The sequence below is a fragment of the Hibiscus syriacus genome, unplaced genomic scaffold, assembly GCF_006381635.1.
Source record: "Hibiscus syriacus cultivar Baekdansim isolate YM2019G1 unplaced genomic scaffold, ASM638163v2 tig00110465_pilon, whole genome shotgun sequence".
NCBI lineage: Eukaryota > Viridiplantae > Streptophyta > Magnoliopsida > Malvales > Malvaceae > Hibiscus > Hibiscus syriacus.
In genome coordinates this window covers 211,536-233,289 of record NW_024062748.1, presented here as the reverse complement: position 1 = coordinate 233,289, position 21,754 = coordinate 211,536, and the positions used below count along the sequence as shown (strand labels likewise).

The 21,754-nt window shown below is 35.8% G+C and overlaps 5 pseudogenes; 2 read left to right on the top strand and 3 right to left on the bottom strand.

The window, feature by feature from the left end:
• Nucleotides 1-710: 710 nt before the first annotated feature.
• Nucleotides 711-1,936, top strand: LOC120127210 (annotated as a pseudogene).
• A 2,637-nt stretch (nt 1,937-4,573) lies between these two features.
• LOC120127211 lies at nt 4,574-5,491 on the bottom strand (annotated as a pseudogene).
• Nucleotides 5,492-6,355: 864 nt separating this feature from the next.
• LOC120127215 lies at nt 6,356-8,559 on the bottom strand (annotated as a pseudogene).
• A 2,268-nt stretch (nt 8,560-10,827) lies between these two features.
• On the top strand, nt 10,828-15,381 carry LOC120127223 (annotated as a pseudogene).
• Nucleotides 15,382-19,366: 3,985 nt separating this feature from the next.
• On the bottom strand, nt 19,367-20,686 carry LOC120127224 (annotated as a pseudogene).
• Between the last annotated feature and the right edge of the window lie 1,068 nt (nt 20,687-21,754).

Sequence of the window (21,754 nt, the reverse complement as noted above, 5' to 3'; positions counted from 1 at the left end):
CTAATTAATTTTCATATTTTATAAATATTATTTTATAATTACTTTTTTAAATATTTATTTTATATATACCACTTAAATTACCCATAAATGATAGATTAATATATTTAACCTTGAACCTTAAAATCTGAAAAACTAAACCTTAAATAAGACATTTAATAGTAAAATAACCAGAATTGATCATATAATTTTCCAAAATCATATTCCCTAAACAATAAGCCTGATTAAATGTTAAATAATAATTGCATGAAACAAAAGATTTCAATAATTAAAAGATTTGTTATTATCCATTGAAGTCATTGATTCAACCATCGCGTATGCAGAGATACGAGTCTCTCTTATCAAAGGGTATATTCACCCTACATTTACAGAAAAACGTTAAATAACAGTTAATAGTGATTATAATTTTGTTTATATTTTATGTATCATAAACACTCTTTTATTTGTTTATTTTTAAATTTTTAGAATTCTAAAAGTAGAGGGGCTAATTCTTAAAAATATAAACCCTCATTAATTTCATATCTAACTTGTATACACGTCTGTAGAGCTGACTTTTATATAATTTTTGTAACTGTAATGTTAAATATATCACTAAAATACACATTTGCTGGAGATCCTAGCTACGAAAGATTCCAAGAGGACGAGTATAAATACGGCCGAACTTGTTTCACAAATGGCATTGCCGGATTCAACTAGATTATTACATCTACAAGATGAGAAACCAGGGTTTCATTTTGCTTTGCATGGTGGTTTCCGGAGTTGTCGGGAGCTGCCATGGAAGTGGCCTTAAGAAGAATTTTTACAGGCATAAATGTCATGATGCGGAGATAATAATCAAGAATACTACTGAGCAATATGTTGCCAACGATCCCATGTTGCCTGCAAAGTTCCTGAGAATGCATTTTCATGACTGTTTTGTTAGGGTAAGGCGTTCTGTAATGTTTATTGTACATTGCAAATTGTTAAATTAAATCATAAATGCTCGCGTACGTTTACATGTTAATCGGGGGGGAAATCAGGGTTGCGATGGTTCGGTCCTGTTGAACTCGACGGCTAACAACACTGCCGAGAAAGAAGCGATTCCAAACCAAACGGTGTCTGCCTGTCTGGGTTCGAAGTCATCGACGGTATAAAAGCGAAAGTTGAGAAGAAATGTCCGAACGTAGTATCTTGTGCTGATATTCTGCCCTGGACTGCTAGGGATGCAGTTTCTTACAAAGTAAGTTAAATCAAACCATGTTTATTTTGATTAAATGAAAGCATTCAACAATTTAATTACTTGCAGTTCGGAAAACCATAGTGGGAAGTTTATACCGGTAGAAGAGACGGTAAGTGTCGCGAAGTTCCGAGGCGCTGGTTAAACTTCCTTCTCCTTTCTCCAACTATACCATCCTCCAACAAAGTTTTGCTAAACAAGGCCTCAATGACCAGACTTAGTGGCCTTATCAGGTACAAATAATTCGAAAATATAACGGAAAGTTTATCATTCACCGTAGATTAACGATGTACGGAGTGCTAACAGAACGTTGAACGCATGCGCTCATACGATTGGAGTAGGTCACTGCAATACCTTCAGAACAGGCTATACAACTTTACTGGAAGTGGAGATCAAGATCCTTCGTTGAATGCAACTTATGCAGCTTTCTTGAAGTCTCAATGCCGAAGCCTTAGTGACAACACGACCGTCGTGCCGATGGTTCCCGGTAGTGCGCTGAAATTCGATAATAACTATTACTTCACGGTTAAGCAACACAAAGGCCTGTTTCAGTCTGATGCCGCACTCTTGACGAACAACGTTTCGAGCCACATCGTCCACAAGTTGCTTGACGAGGAGAAATTCTTCAAGGAGTTTGCAAAGTCAATGAAGAAGATGGAAGCCGTTGGAGTTCTCACAGGGAATGCTGGAGAAATTAGGAAGAAGTGTTTCGTTGTTAATTAATTTCTGGGGGAAAAAACTCTGAACGGACCGACTCTGTATTCTTTATTCATCGTAATACTGTGTTGTTATTGTTATTAGACAAGAGAAGATCTGGTTACTCATAGAGCAACCATTACTGTTTGATTTCATATGCTCCGTGTAGTCATATTTTAGTCTGTCCGGTCGTTTTAATAATAAATATTTTGATTTAATCTTTATAATTTAAAATCTGTTTGATTTGATATTTTTTTCATGGAGAAATGGTGTTTAGGGATTGGCCAGAAATGAACGTAAAATTTTGTTAGAGAATCATAAATTTTAAGAGAATATTATTTTACAAAATTTATGAACGAAAATAAATTTTAATAAAAATATAAACAAATATTTAAATATTGAATTTTGAAAATTTTAGGGAGCTAATTCACCCGTTCCATTCCCCCTGAGCCATCCCTGGACGTGACAAGATGGCAAAGGCATTGAGCGAGACGAGGAATGGTGAGGGCTACAATGGGTTTTCCTTGAGGTTTCAGGGGTGTTTAGAATAATATCTTTGGGGTTTTAAAATAAAGGTTAGCGTTTAGACAAAATTTCAATTGTAATTTATATTTGTTCAACTTTTAGTTTTAGTCATATGTGTATGTGTTTATATAGTGTGTGATTTGTTATTAACATGTTTTTTTAGTCCGATGGGATTAAGTATCTTTAACTTAAATTTAATCTCAATTATTTTTATTATATAAAATGGTTTAATACAAAAATAAGTGTCTAAATCATACTTGAAAAAGTTTTAGTGTATAAAGAATTTTTCGTTAAAAATAAGTGTTTAAGTTTTCTCTATTATCATTTAAGTGTATGTCCGTTAATCGATAAAAATATCCGTTAAGTGACACGTGTAACGTTTTGGAAATTTTGAGAATTTTTATTTAAAATAAAATTTATATTTAAAAAATAACCTTAAAATTTTTCAAATCCTAAAAAGCTCTCCAACTTTTAAAATTTAATTTTAATCTCTTTGCCAACGTCTGCGCCACCAACGCCGTTAATTGGCCGAACACCCAACGATGTGTGACCGACCAATCACCATAACCAAAACTCTCATACTTTCGCATCCAATTGAACACCAAAAAATAGTGTAAATGAAAGCTATCATTTTAGGGTTTTGAATGAATTTATAAATATAGGGGATTTAGTGTTGGTTGGTTGCGAAAGTATGGGGTTTTCGTCGTGGGTGGTTGACCAGTCACACGCCGTTGGTTTTCGACCGATTTATAGGTTGGTGGTGGCCGGCTGTGGCAAATGAATTAAAATTAATGTTTTAAAAGTTTTGGGTTTTTTAAGATTTGAAAAAAATTGGTTTTGTTTAAATATATTTTTTAAATAAAATTTTTAAAATTACCAGGATAACACTGTCATTTAACGGGAGTTTTTAACAACGGTTAACACGACATCTAAAATTGTAACGGAGAAAACGTTAGACACTTATTTTTAACGAAAAATTCTTTAGACACAAACGTTTTTCGAGACATAATTTTTGTATTTATTTTTGTATTAGCCTACAAAAATTTGATCTAAACTTAGTTATTTTTAAAATATATATATATATAATTTTATAAGATTAAATTGAATCAAAAGAGAAGCATCTAGGTCTAATATACGTCCCTAAATACGACGCTAAAAAACATAAAAGATCACTAAATCTGTACAGACTTACTAACAGCTTTATTGATTTTGGTAGGCCTCTAGCCTTAAGCTTTGGTTACATTTAATTTCTTGGACCTAATGCGTTTCCAAGTTTAATGGTGGACTTATTATACAAGTCACGGAAATGACGGGTCAATTCTTAATTATATTTTGAGTAGATTATGAAGTTTCATTGTTTCTCGCATATATTAATTTAGTAAAAAAATCATTTTTATATTTAAACTTCAAATAGAAAAAACAATTTATTTAATATTTAAGTTTAAACACAGCACACACCTCAATAATCTAGGTAATAAAGAAATTCTTATTCTTTGAACTCCTAAGTTCAGCACAAAAATACGAGGTACGGTCATCCTTTCACCGTAATAATGTATTATTTTTTTTTAGGAAAAACATTCATTCATTAATCTAAATTTAAAGCATCCAGTACAACCACATTGGAGATACATTCAGGGTGTTCGTAAACGAATCACGTTGGAGAGGTACACGACAAAGCCCATTTTGCATGCTCATGGGCAGCTCGGTTTACAGTACGAGGAAACATATTTAACACTGAAGCTCTCTTCACTCCTTAGAATAGATCGAGCATGCTGGAGATGATAGCCCGCAACAGATAAGTCCAGATTGGGGGAGAGGAGTTTGTTGACCACCGCTAAGGAGTCACTCTCCACGTCGACAGCAGACCATCCGTTCTCATGAGCCATTTCAATGCCAGAACACAGCGCAATTGCTTCCACGATAAGCTTGGTTATGTCCGTTCTATGTGGTCGTTTTTAATAAATAAATAATTTTGATTTAATCTTTGTAATTAAAAGTCTCTTCCATTTAATCATTGTTTTGGCGGAGAATCTAGTTAGCAAGTTGAGTTGATTTCCAATTACATTTTAGCACACCTACTTAACATAACATTTTAGTTTTAGATTCAAAGCTGGCATGACTCAGCTACCCACACAAATGACAAAATATTTGGAATTTCATGGGAACATAAAGACACCCCATAAAGAAATAAAAGCTAGTGAATTGGGGGGAAGATACGTGAATGCGGGGAAATGACAGTGTGTCGAACGTACTTGTTGGAATTGTTAGGATCAGGAACCCATTTGATCTCGCTCAAATTGGGAGTTTCAACAAATTCCATGGTGAACTCTCCCAGTTTCTCTATCTTGCCTCTCTTGCCTGCTCGCAACACCAAATTGTTCTTGTTGTAGGAGAAAATGCCGTTCTCCATTCTAATAATGTCACCTGCCTCAAATGCATCACACTCCTCACCCCAGTTGCAAGTGAACTGATGCTGTCTTGTCCGCCACAAGCGCCAAGCACATCTTATTTTGAGCATCCCACGTTGTCTTGCCTTTCTCTAATAATATGAATTGAGTGTTTATATTGTTTTGAGCTGCCGGCACAATCGCTTCCAGAGGTACCATCCTGTAATTATACAAGTAACCCAAATCCATAAAAAGAAAAAGAGAACAAAGAGAACAAAGTAAATACAGATGTAAGTCATTTAGCCATTTTTTCAATCACCTGGTGCGCGTTTTTTTTTAACTCTGCTTCCAACTCTACCGATCTTAATCCTAATTTGAACTCGGACTCCAATTCTCAACGCTTTCCCGTTAGAAAATCTAAAGCCTTTATCTTCGGATTACCGAAACCACAGAAATCTTGCTTTATTGAAGCGAAGAACAGGAAGCAAGCTAAGCCTGGAAATACTGTATTGTTTCCTAAACGTCCCGGTTCTGTTAAATCGGATCCGCCAGTTGTTGAACCGTCTTCGCCTAAGGTTTCTTGTATGGGAAGAGTGAGATCGAGGTGAGACCGGAGTCGCTCACTCAAAAAGAAGTGCCAAAACCCGGACGACGTCGTAGCAGTTAAAGAGAAAAAAGAGAAGAAAGAGAAGCGGTTGGTTTCCAAGTTGTGTGCTATTTTTGGGTCAAACGGCAGAGTACGTGAACCACATTATTGAAGTGGAGCCTTCGCCGCCTAGGAACAGCGACATTAGGTCTCGTTTGCCGCCGGATGATGATTGATGGTGAATCAATATCGATGGAGCCTGAAATTACGGAGACGGAACCGGTAATTGAGCCGGTCTGTCTAGGTGGAATGAAGCACTTCGCGTGTGGTAGAAGATCTGACCCGTTGATCTAAACCGTGTAGGATAAGGTTTTGTTAGTGGGCCATAAGGTCGCACTAAGTTTGTTTGGTGCTGACGTGCATGATGATCAACGCTTTGGGGAGGTAAACAGATTTTCTTTTCTTTTTTTCACAAGAGTTTGTAGATAAAGAGTGTTTTGAAGTGCAGAGTTTGTAAATTTTTAGTTTAATAAAAACTTTAAAAACAACATGAGAAATTTCATTTAACCATGAATTTAGGAAAGTCATCATTGAACATAGTGAGAGTTTTTTGTATGATTAATTATGCATGAAGCAGTTGTTCATATCTCTACTCTGATTAAACAAATATATGATTGAATTGAGTGCTAACTGAACGCTGAACGCAGGCGCTCATACGATTGGAGTAGGTCACTGCAATACCTTCAGCAACAGGCTATAACTTTACTGGAAGAGGAGATCAAGATCCTTCGTTGAATGCAACTTATGCAGCTTTCTTGAAGTCTCAATGCCGAAGCCTTAGTGACAACACGACCGTCGTGCCGATGGATCCCGGTAGTGCCGAAGCCTTAATGACAAAATATTTGGAATTTCATGGGAACATAAAGACACCCCATAAAGAAATAAAAGCTAGTGAATTGGGGGGAAGATACGTGAATGCGGGGAAATGGCAGTGTGTCGAACGTACTTGTTGGAATTGTTAGATCAGAAACCCATTTGATCTCGCTCAAATTGGGAGTTTCAACAAATTCCATGGTGAACTCTCCCAGTTTCTCTATCCTCCTCTCTTGCTGCTCGCAACACCAAATTGTTCTTGTTGTAGGAGAAAATGCGTTCTCCATTCTAATAATGCCACCTGCCTCGAATGCATCACACTCCTCACCCAAAGTTGCAAGTGAATTGTTGTTGTCTTGTCCGCCACAAGTGCCAAGCACATTGATAACTCCGTAAAAAGGTCACATTTTAGGATATTTTCACTTAAGTTATTGAATGTCTAAGAGCTCATTTAGAACCATGTAGATGCATTTAGAAGCATTTAGTTGTATGTGTGGAATTCGGTTTGCTGCGGCATTTTAATTCGTCATCAGTACTGCCTTATGGGGAAGGTGTTTGTCTAATGATGTGCTGGAATTGAGAGCAAGGAAAGGAGAAAGGGAAATGCCGTGACATAAGGAGACTGCTGAGAATTAAAATGCCGAGTTGGGTTGGCATTTCAAAAGCGAGCAAAGTGTTAGAAGATATTTTTGAAGCCAGTTGTCTCCCATTTTCACCAAGAGCGAGAAATCCACCTAGATTAGCACTGCAAATGCCATGCTGCACCATGCCGCCCATGCTGGACCATGCTGCCCTGCTGCAGATGTCAGGTGCTCAGCCAACCACCCAGTATGAGCCATTTTCAGATGCCCATGCTGGACCACTGCCCAATCCTCACGAGAATCAAGCAAAGTTGGGGTATCCTAGGAATTTCAACACCAATTCCTAGGGTTTTTCTCTCCTTATACATAGAGGATGAAGCCAAAATGAAAAAGATTTTTAGTTCCACACTGATTTGAGTTTAAAAAGTTAGAGTGAGAAGGTCTCAACTCTCAGTCAATCCGTCTTGCCGTGGCATTTCTCCTTGACTAGCAGAAGGGAGTGGCGTTCTGAGCATCAAGAGGAGCCAGTCCGCTGGGAGCAGTTCTTGGTGACCGAGAGGAGCATTGAGCAGTGCACGTCGAAGGCTTTCTCTATTCTCCTTAGTTATTTGCTTTCATATTTTGTTATTGGGCTGTAAAGAACGAATGGAACTTGTCTTGAACTTGTTTATTTCGAGCCCCATGAACTAATCATATTTGGTGGGAGTTCACTTGAATGTTTAAGTTTTTATTTTAATGAATGGTTACTTTGTTATGCGTTATTCTGTTTTGTTTATAAGACGTAAAGCCTTAAGGTTGTAGGAGCTACGAGAGTAGCCTTTCCTTAGGAGGTTCATTGGGTTCGAGAGAATACCTTGGAAAAATATCTTTAGTCTTCGAGAGAACTAGGGATGAACTACATAAACAACGGGTTCTAGGTAGTAACTAGGCTTAATCTACCTTAGAGATAAGGATATGATTTTATTCGACTAAAAAGAGTTGAGCATAACCGATAGGTTAGATGTTAATGTTGCCGCAAAAAGGTATTGCCGATACATATCTTGTTATCTGAACCAATAGGATCACTGCAAGGGTTTACGCCAATCGGACTTACCAAGGCATCTTTAATCTGTTGAGTCCCTTACTAGAGATAGCATAGGGCACTTCAGTAGACTCTGTCGGGCAAGGTAAACATAAAGGAAATACCATTCAGAAATAGACTTAGGTTTCTAGTGACTCCCATCGCTCATTCCCATAACTGCTTGTCGTGTGAGAAAGTTAAAGTCCTATATATTAAATCTAGTATTTGCATTTATTTTGCCTTAGCATTTACATTTGTTTGCTTGCATTACATTTTAATTTACTACGACATATCCATTTGCTACCACATTACTATCATTCCATTTTCACACCAGTCATTCCATTTTACCACAACATTATCATTTGTATATACTATCACTAACTTTACTTAGGTGACAAAGTAAAGTGCATTGAGAAATCTATTTGATTTTCCCAATTTCCTGTGGAGACGATACTCTACTTATCACTTTATTACTTGTTCAATTATATATACTTGCACACATCCGCACCCATTTTATAGTACCCAAGAGCGGACACATCTATTTTGACCATCCCACGTTGTTTGCCTTTCTCTGATAATATGAATTGAGTGTTTATATTGTTTTGAGCTGCCGGCACAATTGCTTCCAGAGGTACCATTCTGCAATCATACAAGTAACCAAATCCATAAATAATAATAAAAAAAGAACAAAGTAAATACAGATGCAAGTCATTTAGCCTTTTTTACAAACTCCTGGTGCGCTTTTTTTTACCTCTCTTCGTGGGATTCCTAAACCGATCAGCTGGAGGAATAGGCAAAACTGAATGATAATTCCTCCTGTCAGATTATTGTAGCCAACTCGTGTGACAATTTACTCTGTTCAGCGGCCTCCCAAACCTACCGCTCCACGAATAATTCAACAGCTTTCAAACCAATCTCATGAATAATTACTCGGTTCAGCGGCCGACTTCAAACCCTTCCCTGTCCACACCTGAATGTTTCTTCTTACCCTAAATTCGTTCTTTTATTTATTTAGGGACCATTTAATTTGACATTTTTATTATTTAACAAAATCTCAATCCCACACTTACATCTCGAGTGAAAATTAAATAAAATTTATAAGTAAAGTATATATAAAAAATTATTGAGTTAAATTAAAAAAAATTTATTAATAAACTTTTAAATATTAGAAAATTATTACAAACAATATTGTAATCACTTCAGCTTATTCAAAAAAATCTCTTGTAATATTTTGGTAAGTTTAATAATAATTTAATAATTATAATAATATTTCTATAATTATTTTGAAAGTTTGTTATCAAAGATATCATTTTAATAGTTCAATAATCTCTTGCGTATCTTATTTAATTTTTTTTTAGATTTTTTATAAATCAATATTTATTTCTAAAATAGATAAATTAATAGGGAAGGAATATATTTTTTAAATACAAATTACTTTTCTTATATATGTATTTTTATATAATTAATATTATTACAAATAACGTTGAATAAACTATTGCAAAACAAGAACAAAGAAAAACAACAACACAGAAAATTATATAAAAAAATCACAAATAAATGAGAAAATTTTACTATAATTCGACGATAAATTTACGATAGTACTGTAAACCATATAATATTGAAATCTTGGCATATATGTTTATATTTGCACGAACACAGTAACCCTAGATGGATAAGACTATACTATATCGTGAGATCCTATCCCACACTTTTGACCAAATCGATTTTGAAGTCTTTACATCCATTACAGATCTCCTTTTTTTTTTCTCTTAGTGTATTTCTTCATCAAATATATTACATTACAAAATTTTCAAACCGGATGGAGCAGAACTGAGACACAAACTCTAAAGAATATTTTTTTAAGTTTAACTAATATTATCTATTGAGAAGTTAACAGTTTGATCTGATTGTACTGACGAACTTTATCCATCTCAAGATCAACCAATGGAGAGGTTTTAGCAGCTGGTATTGGTAAAAGTAAAACTCAAATGGTCGATGCCATCAGATTGGAAAACAAAATTGCCTTCATTGATTAAGTCTTATCTTGTACAGCTCATTGTTGTTATAATAATTTAAAAATCATAAATTTAAATGTATTTAAACACATAATATATTTTCGATGACGTATAATCCGCGTGTGATTTATAATGATAACAAGGGAAATGGAAAAGCCAACTCCATCACATGGCCCTTAATGATTTGGGATCAAAGCATTGGCCGGAAAGGCTGAAAAGGCAAAAGCTTGAACCTCCAATCCAAAATAGCATATCTACTCTATAAACATAACTCTAATCTCCCCAACTTTCAGTCATGGGATAACTTATATTTGAAAATAAAGTTTAAATTAGTATGTGATTAAAGTACCTAATAATACATCTCTTTCAAGATATTACTCTATATGCATAAATTTAAAGGAAGATATATGGACGTGGTGTGCATGTGCCACATTTACAGATTGGCAAGTTATTTTAAGCCACACTAAAGTCAATGTGAGGTTCTAAGTTGCTATCAACCAACCCGTTATCTTCATGACTAATATATATAAAAAAAACCCACAATACTCCACAAGACAAAATTATATTATATATTACATGATAATAATATTTATACATATGTAAACTGTTAAAAAATGATAATAAAATTTAATCAAAGTGTTTATTGATTTAATTTCTTAATTCGAGGGTTTAATTGAAATAATTTCTTAATTTAAGAGTTTACTAATATAGGGACTAAATTGAATCATTCCTACAATAGAGATACGATAGAACTTTTACCCTTAATCTACACCATGAAGAAACAGAGTTAAAAACTTTGACGACAACATAACAAGTTCAAAGTTCAACATGTTCCAATCATCAACAACCCCAAATTTCATAACCCCGAAACTAAAATCAAACTATTGACATAATTTGCAGGCAAACTCCTTCTCTGAACGAATTTCAGCAGCGGCTAAACACTTTCAGGAATCTCCAACAGAACTAAAAGAAGGTAACCTTTACTCGTCTCTTGTCCACTTTCCAACTCTCTTAGTTAATGATTTTTTCGACAGTTTGCGTTTCTAATCTTTCACTTAGTAATCAGCTGTCTTCCTTGCTGTTATATTGGGTTTACTTTTTATTTGACGATCGAATCTTTGTTTTGTAAGTCTTACGTTCTGTGCAAACAGTTTGACTTTGTGGTTGATATACATATTCTGGGTAACTGAAGAAGAAAGTCTACGTTTTGGCTTGTTTTAGGATCTGGGTTTAGCGTTCAAGCTTATCAATATATTTATGGTGGTACTGAGATTATGTGATTTTTAAGCTAATTAAAAAACTAATTGTTTTCATTGTTTTGAGTTCTTAAAACTTTGATATACCCAATTTCTATCTGTTTCTTTTGTTTTTGTTTTTTTTTTCAGGTTTGACCTGTTAGGAACCCAAAAACTGTTATTTGGCTCGAAGGGTTATCAGATGTGTATGCATTATTCATTAGAAAATATTGGCATTGATTTTATATTAAAAGCATGTTTGTTTCAGCCACTGGGGTTGCCGTTGATGAAATGGGGTACGCCATGAGTAGGCTGGATATAGAATCCGAGTTGTTCGATGGTGGTAATGCCATCAATGAAGCTGGTAGCAGTAATAGGTCCAACAGATCATTGCATAAAGTCGATGATGAGATTGCGCAGCTTACAAACCTCAGATCAGGACCTCCTGATCAGCTTCGTCGACTCGTGCCTGGAAAGCAGCAATTACCCGTTTCACCAGTGAGGATGTTGGCAGGTCGAGAAGGAAACTATTCGGGAAGAGGAAGATTCTCATCCAGAGATCGTTGTCACATGCTTAGCAGGTATTTGCCTGTAAATGGCCCTTGGCTTGTGGACCAAACGACCAGCCGGCCTATGTTCTCATTTTCAGCCGATGGTTCTCTGTTTGTTGCTGGGTTTCAGGTATTTCTTCCTTTCCTTATATTTGATTTAATTTAATTTGATTGGACTATAGGTTTGATTTAATTTGATTGCAAATGTTTGGTTTCAGGGAAGCAATATTAATATACGACGTAGATAGAGGCTGGAAAGTTCAGAAGAACATTCTTGCTAAGAGTTTACGCTGGACAGTTACTGACACATCCCTTTCTCCAGATCAGCGCCATGTTGTGAGTTCGTATTAGAAATGGTTAATTTCAATTGAGTTTCTTTTACTCATTATTTTCAGCAAAATTTCTGATGTTAAGGGAATATAGTGCCGGAATAAACTCCCCCTTCTAATTTTAACATGTTTAAGTGTATTCCTTCCCGTGAACTAGAACATTTCGAAAACTATTATAGTTGACATTTCTTCTGCAGGGAACATTGTGGCTAAGATAGTGCATTTCAAGCTCCAAATCAATAAAAAGCATCTCAGTTTGCATTGTCGTTTTCTTGAACTTTTTAGTATTCTACTAGCACTTCAGCTTTTGTTACAAACAATGGTTTTCCATGGTAAGTGGTAGCGGATAGTTTTTGAATGCCAACCAAATTAGTGTATCTTATAGGATGTCGTGGTCTTACTCTCTATGGGAAATGAAAAAAACTATCAGATGAAACTTTAGTCTCTGATGTCCCGATCCTTGTTTTGTGTTCTAAAAAGGAATAAATATAGGATCTTATTGAATGAAGTTGCGCAGAAGAAGGCAAGAAGCATCCACTGCCTACACAGAGTTTGTAGTCCACGTAATTGATTTGTCTGCACATCTGTACATGCATCTGTGCCTGCTTTGATTCGGTTATCTGTTGGTTTCACGTTCAAGTTTTCTTGTAATGGATTTATTACCTATAACTAGGGTGATAATCTGTGTTACCCTGGCTTCTCGGTTTGTTTCTTTGGTTACCTAATGTCAACCTACAATTCTAAAAAGCACAAATAATGGGGAAGATTAAAAATGCCAAGGAATAAAGATGGAAAAAGACTCTTAAATTGAAAAGCAACCATCATTGTTTGAGCAAATCATTTTTGTAATGATTTATAAGATACGAAATTAAGGCTTTAACGTGGACTAGTTTCTTTCCAACTCTAAATACAGAATGAATGTTTTAATACTTGTTGATTTTTTACAGTCAAAATTGTTTGCATCTGGTAAGTGAAAGGCTTGTTCTAAATGGCCTCAAATGTTTTATTGTTTTTGCAGATATCCTAATCAAATTTATATTCCTTTATTTCAGGTTTATACCAGCATGTCACCTATAGTTCATATTGTTAATGTCGGGTCTGCCACCACAGAATCCCTTGCAAATGTCACGGTAAAATGCTTTCCTTTGTAATCGTTTGAAATTAGGATGGCTATTAGTTAGTGGTTTCACATTAAAGACTCGTGTCGATTCATGACTAATACGAACACATACACACATGCACACATATATAGAAGGTGAACAACATGAAATTTTCTGATTGTGGGTGCCTAGTATATTCATCCAAGCATTATTTTTCCCAACAATCTTTTTGGTCACACCTTTGGACTTGTAATGTTTTTCAGGAGATCCATGAAGGATTGGACTTTGTTTCTCATGACTATAGAGGGTATTCTTTCGGATTATTCTCTGTGAAATTTTCAACCGACGGACGAGAACTTGTAGCTGGAAGCAGTGACAACTCAATATATGTTTATGATCTCGAATCAAACAAGCTTTCCCTTCGAATTGTGGCACACACTGTGGGTTCACTGCTTGTGTATTCTCAACATGATAAGCTTGTCGTTTTATAATTATTTTATCATTGGTATTGTTGATTTATCCCAATCATCATTTTATCCCTATCAAATGTGTGACTTAATAAAAATGTGTGGAAGTTGAACATTTGGCTTCCTCGAGAATAATATTTAACGGAGACGGATACTTGTTTTCTCGTATTATTATTTTTCTCTTGTATTGGTTGCCCCTGCCGACTTGTGGTTGTATCTAAGTTAGCTCTTGCCTTAGACGTCTGTCATTTAAGCTCCCAAATGTTGCATGAGCTAGAAAATACTTTATTTTCAGGGACCTAAAGTTGATTCCTATTTCATCTTGCAGGCTGATGTTAACACAGTAACTTTTGCCGACGAAAGTGGTAATTTGATATATTCTGGGAGTGACGATAATCTCTGCAAGGTAAATTCAAGAAAGCCTGAGCACGGTACTGTAAGCTTGGGATGTAGATATGCCGTATTTTCGCTTTTGATTAAGTAAAGGATGATATTATTTTGATTTTGTTAGGTGTGGGATAGACGTTGCTTCATTGCAAAAGATAAGCCTGCAGGAGTCTTGATGGGACATCTAGAAGGTATTACATTTATCGACAGTCGTGGAGATGGTCGTTATTTCATATCAAATGGTAAAGATCAGACTATAAAGCTTTGGGATATCAGAAAAATGTCCTCCAATACCTCCTGGTATGCCTTTCTTCGGTTTCCCAAGCGCATACTTTAGATTTTCTCTGCATGCATATGTCATGTGTGTATGCTATTTAACACAACTTTATTTATTTATCGATTTGAATTTCGGCGATAGTTTGAAGCTATAGCTAAAAAACATTTTTATATGTTATTGCAGCAACTTAGGGTTTAGGAATTACGAATGGGATTACAGATGGATGGACTACCCACCACAGGCCAGAGATTTGAAACACCCGTGTGACCAATCTGTGGCTACTTATAAGGGTCACTCGGTCTTGCGTACTCTTATTCGCTGTTATTTTTCCCCCGAACACAGGTGAGTGCTCTTATTTTCTGTTTGCTTCATATATTAGCAAATTAGCAAGATATTTTCCTTCATCTCTGTGTTAAAGTATTTATTAACATGTCATTGATTTCTCGAATGTTTTGTTGCAGCACGGGCCAAAAGTACATTTACACCGGATCTCATGATTCCCGGGTTTATATTTATGATGTAGTAAGTAACCAAAATTGATATTCATTTCTGTATATTACTGTGATGCTCTTTATTGGATTCAATTTGTTACCGAGTTTTGCACTTATCGACTATAGTTGCAATGTTCGTTAAAGATGTCTGTTGCCATCTGATAAAGATGCCATCAGCGAGTGATTATGCTGACAAAATGAATGTATATTATACGTCAGCATAATGTACTAAGCCATTGCATGAAACTAAATACGGGCGGGGAGTGCTATACAATGAAATTCTGTTTTCTTGAGGGTAATAACACGGTTCTATCTTATTACAGGTAACAGGAGCCCAAGTTGCAGTACTGAAGCACCATACATCACCAGTAAGAGACTGTAGTTGGCACCCGAGCTACCCTATGTTGGTCAGCTCTTCTTGGGACGGGGACATGGTTAAGTGGGAATTTCCTGGTAAAGAAGCACTGGTCTCTACGAACAAGAAGAGAGTCCGGAGGCAATATTACTATTGAAGACAATCCGTAACATCTGTAAGCTATAATCATACGACATACACAATATTTTTAATTAGTATTGAATAAGGTGTAATTGTTTAACGAAACTCTAGCCGTACATAAATAAACAATACAACTCTCCGTGTAAGTTTGTTCATGTGTCTCATTACAACATAGATTCGACCGGAGTAAACTGCAGCGACGATGACAGGTTTGTGTTTTCTAGAATTGTGGTCGACTACACCGATGAGTTCGAGTAAAAAGACAGAAGGAAAGCATAAGATGGAACCGTAATGAAATGCTAGCTGTTTCGGTTTGTTGGTTCATGGTGTAATGCTGTATGCCTCTCAATTTCTTAAGGGTGCCCTTAGGAAACAAACAATGGGGGTGGGGCTTACATTCCATGCATGCAAACTTCTGCAGAGAAACGGCTAAATCTCAGTGCTTCACCCACTAATGTCAATTCCTTCCAGCTTCTAGGCCCATTTAAGTTTGGCTCATTCACATATACTTCACTTCCATCATTATCCTACAACTTTCGATCTAAATCAGAAATGATGAATTGTCATCTAATCTATCGATGTCTTCATGTTCAACTCCAATAGCTCTTTACTTAAATCAAAAAGTGTGAATCGTCATTGAACACCTTCAAATTTTCGATTAAGTTATTTGGAAAGATGGCCTACCAATCCATCAAAAGAATTTGGAGTTGCTTTTTCCCAAGATTTTCAGGGTTAAGTAGCTGACAGAATCAAAGACTTTACACAACATAAAGAAGCCACAATTGTATAAAAAAAAACACCCATGGAAAAAAGTTGATACCCCATATCTTCTTTCTTTACTATTATGTGCTATCTAATCAGCGTATGAGAAACGCATGAAAACCTAAACCTTGGACGGTGGATTAAGCCATGCATTGGGGAATTCCTCAATACATGTTGATGGGGCACATGTCGTTTTAACTTTTAATTCCTTGGAAACAATGCCTCGTCATTCTCTATTAGTATATTAATATTAAGTTATTTAGGTCATTTCCAGTCCTCATCTCTACTCTATTGTATCTCTATCTATACTCTAGAGATGAAACAACAATTCATCTCCAGCGCTATCTCTATGTTACCACTAACTCTGCCTTATTCACAATATTTAACTATTATAATATTAATTTACGGATATAAAAAATCAGAAAAATATAAAAAAATACGAAAAATTACAAAAAAATAGTATGATTATTTATCTAATTTTAATATATTTTTATATATCTTATAATTTAATATATTTTAAGTTAAAAAAAACCTAAATTTAGCATGAGCTACAGTACCGCGCTACATCTAGCGTGGTACTGTAGCAATACTCTACTATAGCGATGGAAGTGGCACAAGGCTGAAGAGCTTTCTCATCTCTACTTTGGAGAAAATCTCTAATGCAGCGCAGCGTTGGAGATGCCCTTAGGGGTTTCAATGTAACCAAATTAGTTCATTAAATTCAATTTTAAATATATAACTTCTTGGATATAAGCTAAAGTCAGCCCCCACACTCTCCAATGGAATAAGACATACTATGTACTTTGAATAAAGTAATACCCACTATGCATACAATACAAATTATAAAATCCAACGTACTATTATAAATATGTATTAGACCGAATTGTAAGAAATTTGATATATTTTAAATAAAATTTTAAAATTTTATGTGTTTAAAAATTATCCCTTATTTTTTTATGGGATCGAAACACGAAAATCAATAGGGACCCTAAAATGATAAGGGAACATGTAAGACATAAGGGCCCCTACTTGCCGTATTTACTTAACTGACATCTTTTATCTGTAATATTTTTTTTAACATTCGTTGACTAATATTTTTCGAAGTAGCACCCTTTTAATGACGTGGAGCAAAGGCGCATCCCCAGGAACGCGCTTTCACGGGATTCTGATGACTCGGATGTCACGTGTGGAAGGCGCATTCCTGGGGACGCTCCTTCCATTTGGGTTCTGCTGAGTTATATACCACGTTGGTATTTCTTTTAATAATAAAGATTTTATTTTTATTATTATTATAAATAATTAATATGTTATGTAAAGTGTTTTTTATTATCGATCTATTAATTTTATCAGTTAATTATTTAGATGTTATCAATCTAGTCATTTGTTATCAATATTTAAAGAAAATATTGATGCATAAGTTAATAAAATTAGTATAATTACACATTTAATCTTCAATAATTACATATTTTATCAATTTAGTTTTACTTTTAATTTGTTGGAGAATTTGAGTTATATAAGAGAGGAGAAGATGATTTTGGTATGAAGAATGAGGGAGGGTTGATGGGGTTTATATAAGGAAGGAGGAGGGGTAGTTGGGGAAAAACGGATGGGGGCATTTATGACATTTAATGGAAGGCGCGTCCCCGGGGATGCGCCTTCCACACGTGGCATCCAAGTCATTAGAATCCCGGGAAAGCTCGTACCCGGGGATGCGCTTTTACACCACGTCAGCCAAATGATACTACTTCGAGAAATATTGGTCAACGAATGTTAAAAAAAAATATTACAGACAAAAGGTGTCAGTAAATGCGCCCCCTACTTAATCAAAAGAGATATTTGTACTTAACAATTGCAAACCCCCCCCCCCAACATCATAATTATTATTAGGTGACAAAGAATATGAGTGCCACTATTATGGGTAGTTTAACATTGTTTTTAACAATTTAGATTGAAAAATGAGTGTTTTGAAAGAAAGAAAATTTAAAAAATTTCAATTGTTATAGTGTGTATATATAGCTAAATTGATGAACAACATCAGCCCTCACAATCCATGCTCAAATTTTCAGATTTTTGCATTGTCATTGTCTATGAACTCTTTCTCATCTCTTTCTTGGGTAAATAAATGTGATGGTCCACCATCTACTTAATACCATACTATAATATTTTTACAGTGTATTTCCATGCCTTTTTTATTTTTAAGATTATTATGCACATGAAACCATATCTAAGAGGCAAAGTTACAAGACTTTTAGGTATCGTTTGTCCCAAATCACATAGGAAAGAATTGAAAGGAAAACGACAAGAGTTAGTAGTGGTATGCAGTTTATAAAAAAAAAATACATTACGAGTGTACGTGAATTATGTTAGATTCGATTCATTTTTTTATATTTAAGCTTGAATGTAGTCAAAATAATAATAAGTATGTATTGTATACATAAATTTAAATAAAATTTTAATTAATAACATGAAGGCAGGTGTAGTCCTTTAACTAGGATAAATAAATAGGTTAAATTTTGAGTTTTAGATGCTAATATTTGCTGCTATACTCCATGTGCCTAGAAACTGTAATATTATTATAAATGTTAACCAAGCCTAATTAATCTTATTTTGTTTTTTCGGTTCTCACTATGAAGAGGACAAATGCATAAGTAACCTATTAGGACCACTTCTATTCCAAGATTAATAATAGCTAAGTTTGTTGGAGTAAAGACTTGAATTTTAGTGTGTTTTAAAATAAACTTTTAGAGCCTAATATTATCTATTTGGATTACTGTTTTTAGGTAAATGCATGGTGAATGAAATACTTGGAGTTGTGAAAAGTAGAGCTGCAAATACAAGTTCATTGGTGTTGCTAGGCTGGCCCCAACTCCCAATGCCAATGCCAATGCCAATGCCAATGCCAATGCCAATGCCAATGCCAATGCCAATGCCAATGCCAATGCCAATGATGATATGTATTCCATCTATGTTTTGGGCATGATTGTTGTGTTTTCTTTTTCGCCAAGCTCGTGCAAATGGAAAGCTGCTACAACTCATGAACCGTTCGTTTTAGTTATACCTTTTTTTCTACCCCACCTCCCACACATGAAAGACAACATAATACAGATGCATATATATAAATTCATATTTATCTTGATTGGTATTAATATTAACATAATAAAAAGAAAATTTTAATGACTTTAATGTTTTATATTTGTAATAAAATTTATCAAAATTTCGAGTTGAAATTCTATTTTTAAATTGTAATGTATTAACAACAATAAACTCTCTTTATTTCAACATTTACCCACAAAATCACCCCCGTAAATAAAAATAATTGTATGCTAATAATCCCATTTTTCCAGAAGTTCCCTCGGCAAGATCGTTGGAATTACCAATCTTATCCTTTCCGTTTGTTGCACTGGGAAGAAGGCCTAGTCTTCTCTTTACCCGCCTTCAATGGGCAAGCCGTCTGAACGGGCGGCACCATGCAATTATACTGTAAACATATCGAACTCCTCAGAGGAATCTCCGCCGTCGGATTAATCTCAATTCCGGTCAAATAGTTATGTTGCAGATAAAGTATCCGTATGCTGGCCGATAATAACCGGTCCACAAAGCTGGCTGGACCTTACCAGTGAACTGGTTATTGTTCAAGTAAAGATTTTGTACGGTCGAGAACATCGGTGATATGTGACCCGACAATATGTTGTGGCTGAGATCGACGGTCGGTATCGTTACTTGATAGGCGGGTTGGACTGGACCGGAGAACAAGTTCCGTTCCAGCTGAAGGTTCGTGATTGTAAATGAGAACAAATGGCCCGGGATGGGACCTGTGAATCGGTTCAAGCTTAAGTCTAGGTAATTTAATTTGTTGAGCCGGGATAGAAGCTTGTCTACCGGTCCGGTCAGCTGGTTCCAGGAGAGTGAGAGGGACTGGAGGGAAGCAGGGAGGGAGTTCGGAGCTAGCGAACCGGAGAGGGCATTGTGTTTGAGGTCCAGTCGGGTTAGGACGTGGGAACAAAACGGTGGATTGTACCGGAGAGATGGTTGTGGCAAAGAATAACGTTGGTGAGCTCCGGCAATGTTTCGATGGAGCGAGGGATTCCTCCGGTGAGCTGATTGTAGCTGAGATCAAGAGTTTTAAGGCTCCTCAGTTGTCCCAGAGTCGCCGGAATATTCCCGGAGATGAAGTTCCTGCTGATCGCAAGAAAACGCAGTCCCTTCAATTGCGAGATTGACACCGGCAACGACCCATAGATCCGACCCGGAACAATGGATAACTCGACGAGAGCAGATAGTTTCCCAATGGCCGAATCTATCCTCCCGGTTAAACCCGGCGAACCAGCCCGAGGATCACCGAGATTAAGAGCCACTACTCTATCGGACTCACAGTAAACGCCGGCGAAGTTACAAGGATCGGAAGTAAAATCCCAGGAAGCCAAAAAATTAGATCCGGGTAAGTCATGGAGAGACTTTCTAATGGACTGTAAAGCCAAGAAATCAACTGGGTCTAAAATCGCAAAACCCAAGAATCCACATTGAAACAGAGCAACCAATAACAGAGCATAAGAACCCACATGCATTCTTCCTTGTTTAGCCATTGAAACGATGAATCAAAGAAGACCCGAGTTTCCCAGTGAAGCAGCGATGCTGGGGAATGGGCATTGAAGTAGGGTGTTATAAAAGAACAAAAAGGTAAGGCTTTTGAGTTGGCAAATGAAGCTTTTTCGTGAGAGAAGACTACCGGTTTCTCGTGTGGGGATACAAACGTGAAAGCCTTTAATGGAGAAACTATCAGCATCACACATTATATTTATATAATGAAGAAAAACAAAGACTGGCTTGAAGAAGAAGCAATGGTGGATGATATTGAGCTTTTTGATAATGGCTTCTTAGAGAAGATGCATAGAGCAGCGTTGACGGCGGACTTTCTAGTTTTAACACTGAATGAAACCGGAAATGTTTTTTTATTATTATTATTATTAGTTTTCCTCCCTTTTTGTTATGAACGGAATATTGTTAATGTTTCTTGGTTTTATTGCTTTATTAGGGTTGGATTTGTGGGGTAGACGGTTGTCCAAACCTACATGGAAGGCAGAGGGTTAGTTCCAGGAGACAGGTCAGCAAGTAGGGGCGGTGGGTGATAGAGGCAGGGATCACGCGACTGGACACAGGGTGGCAATGTTCAGCTAGGATATGACACGTCATCAATAAAATTCATAAATTTTCATCTAATTGATCAAACCTAACGCAAGGCTGTTTGAGAATGAAGCTAAATAGAGTAAAAAATACTCTTCAAATTATACTACGAGGTAATCTCACACTTTTAGAAGAAATTTTTAAAGCATTATATTTTGCGTGATTGATGAAAATGTTTAACCATTGGCGTTATATTATAGGAGTATTGATTTTAAAATTTTATTTTTTATCTTTAAGAGAATTTTAAAAATATTTCGAGACATTATGACTTTTAAAATTATAAATACAATTTACATTATCTAAAAAAAGTTATAAAAACATTCACTCGAACCACAAATGTAGACTTGATAATGGTTTTTGTTGGTCCCCAAGGAATGTAGCAATGGAGGTGCGTGCAGAGAAATGGAATGCACCAAAAGTAACAACAAAGAAACCCAGCAACACCAATCATCATGTGCATTCCATTTTTCATCATGGAGTTATAAAGTAGATAGTAAAAGGATTTTCGAGTTCGGGTATCTCACGTTTCATGTTTTAAAGAA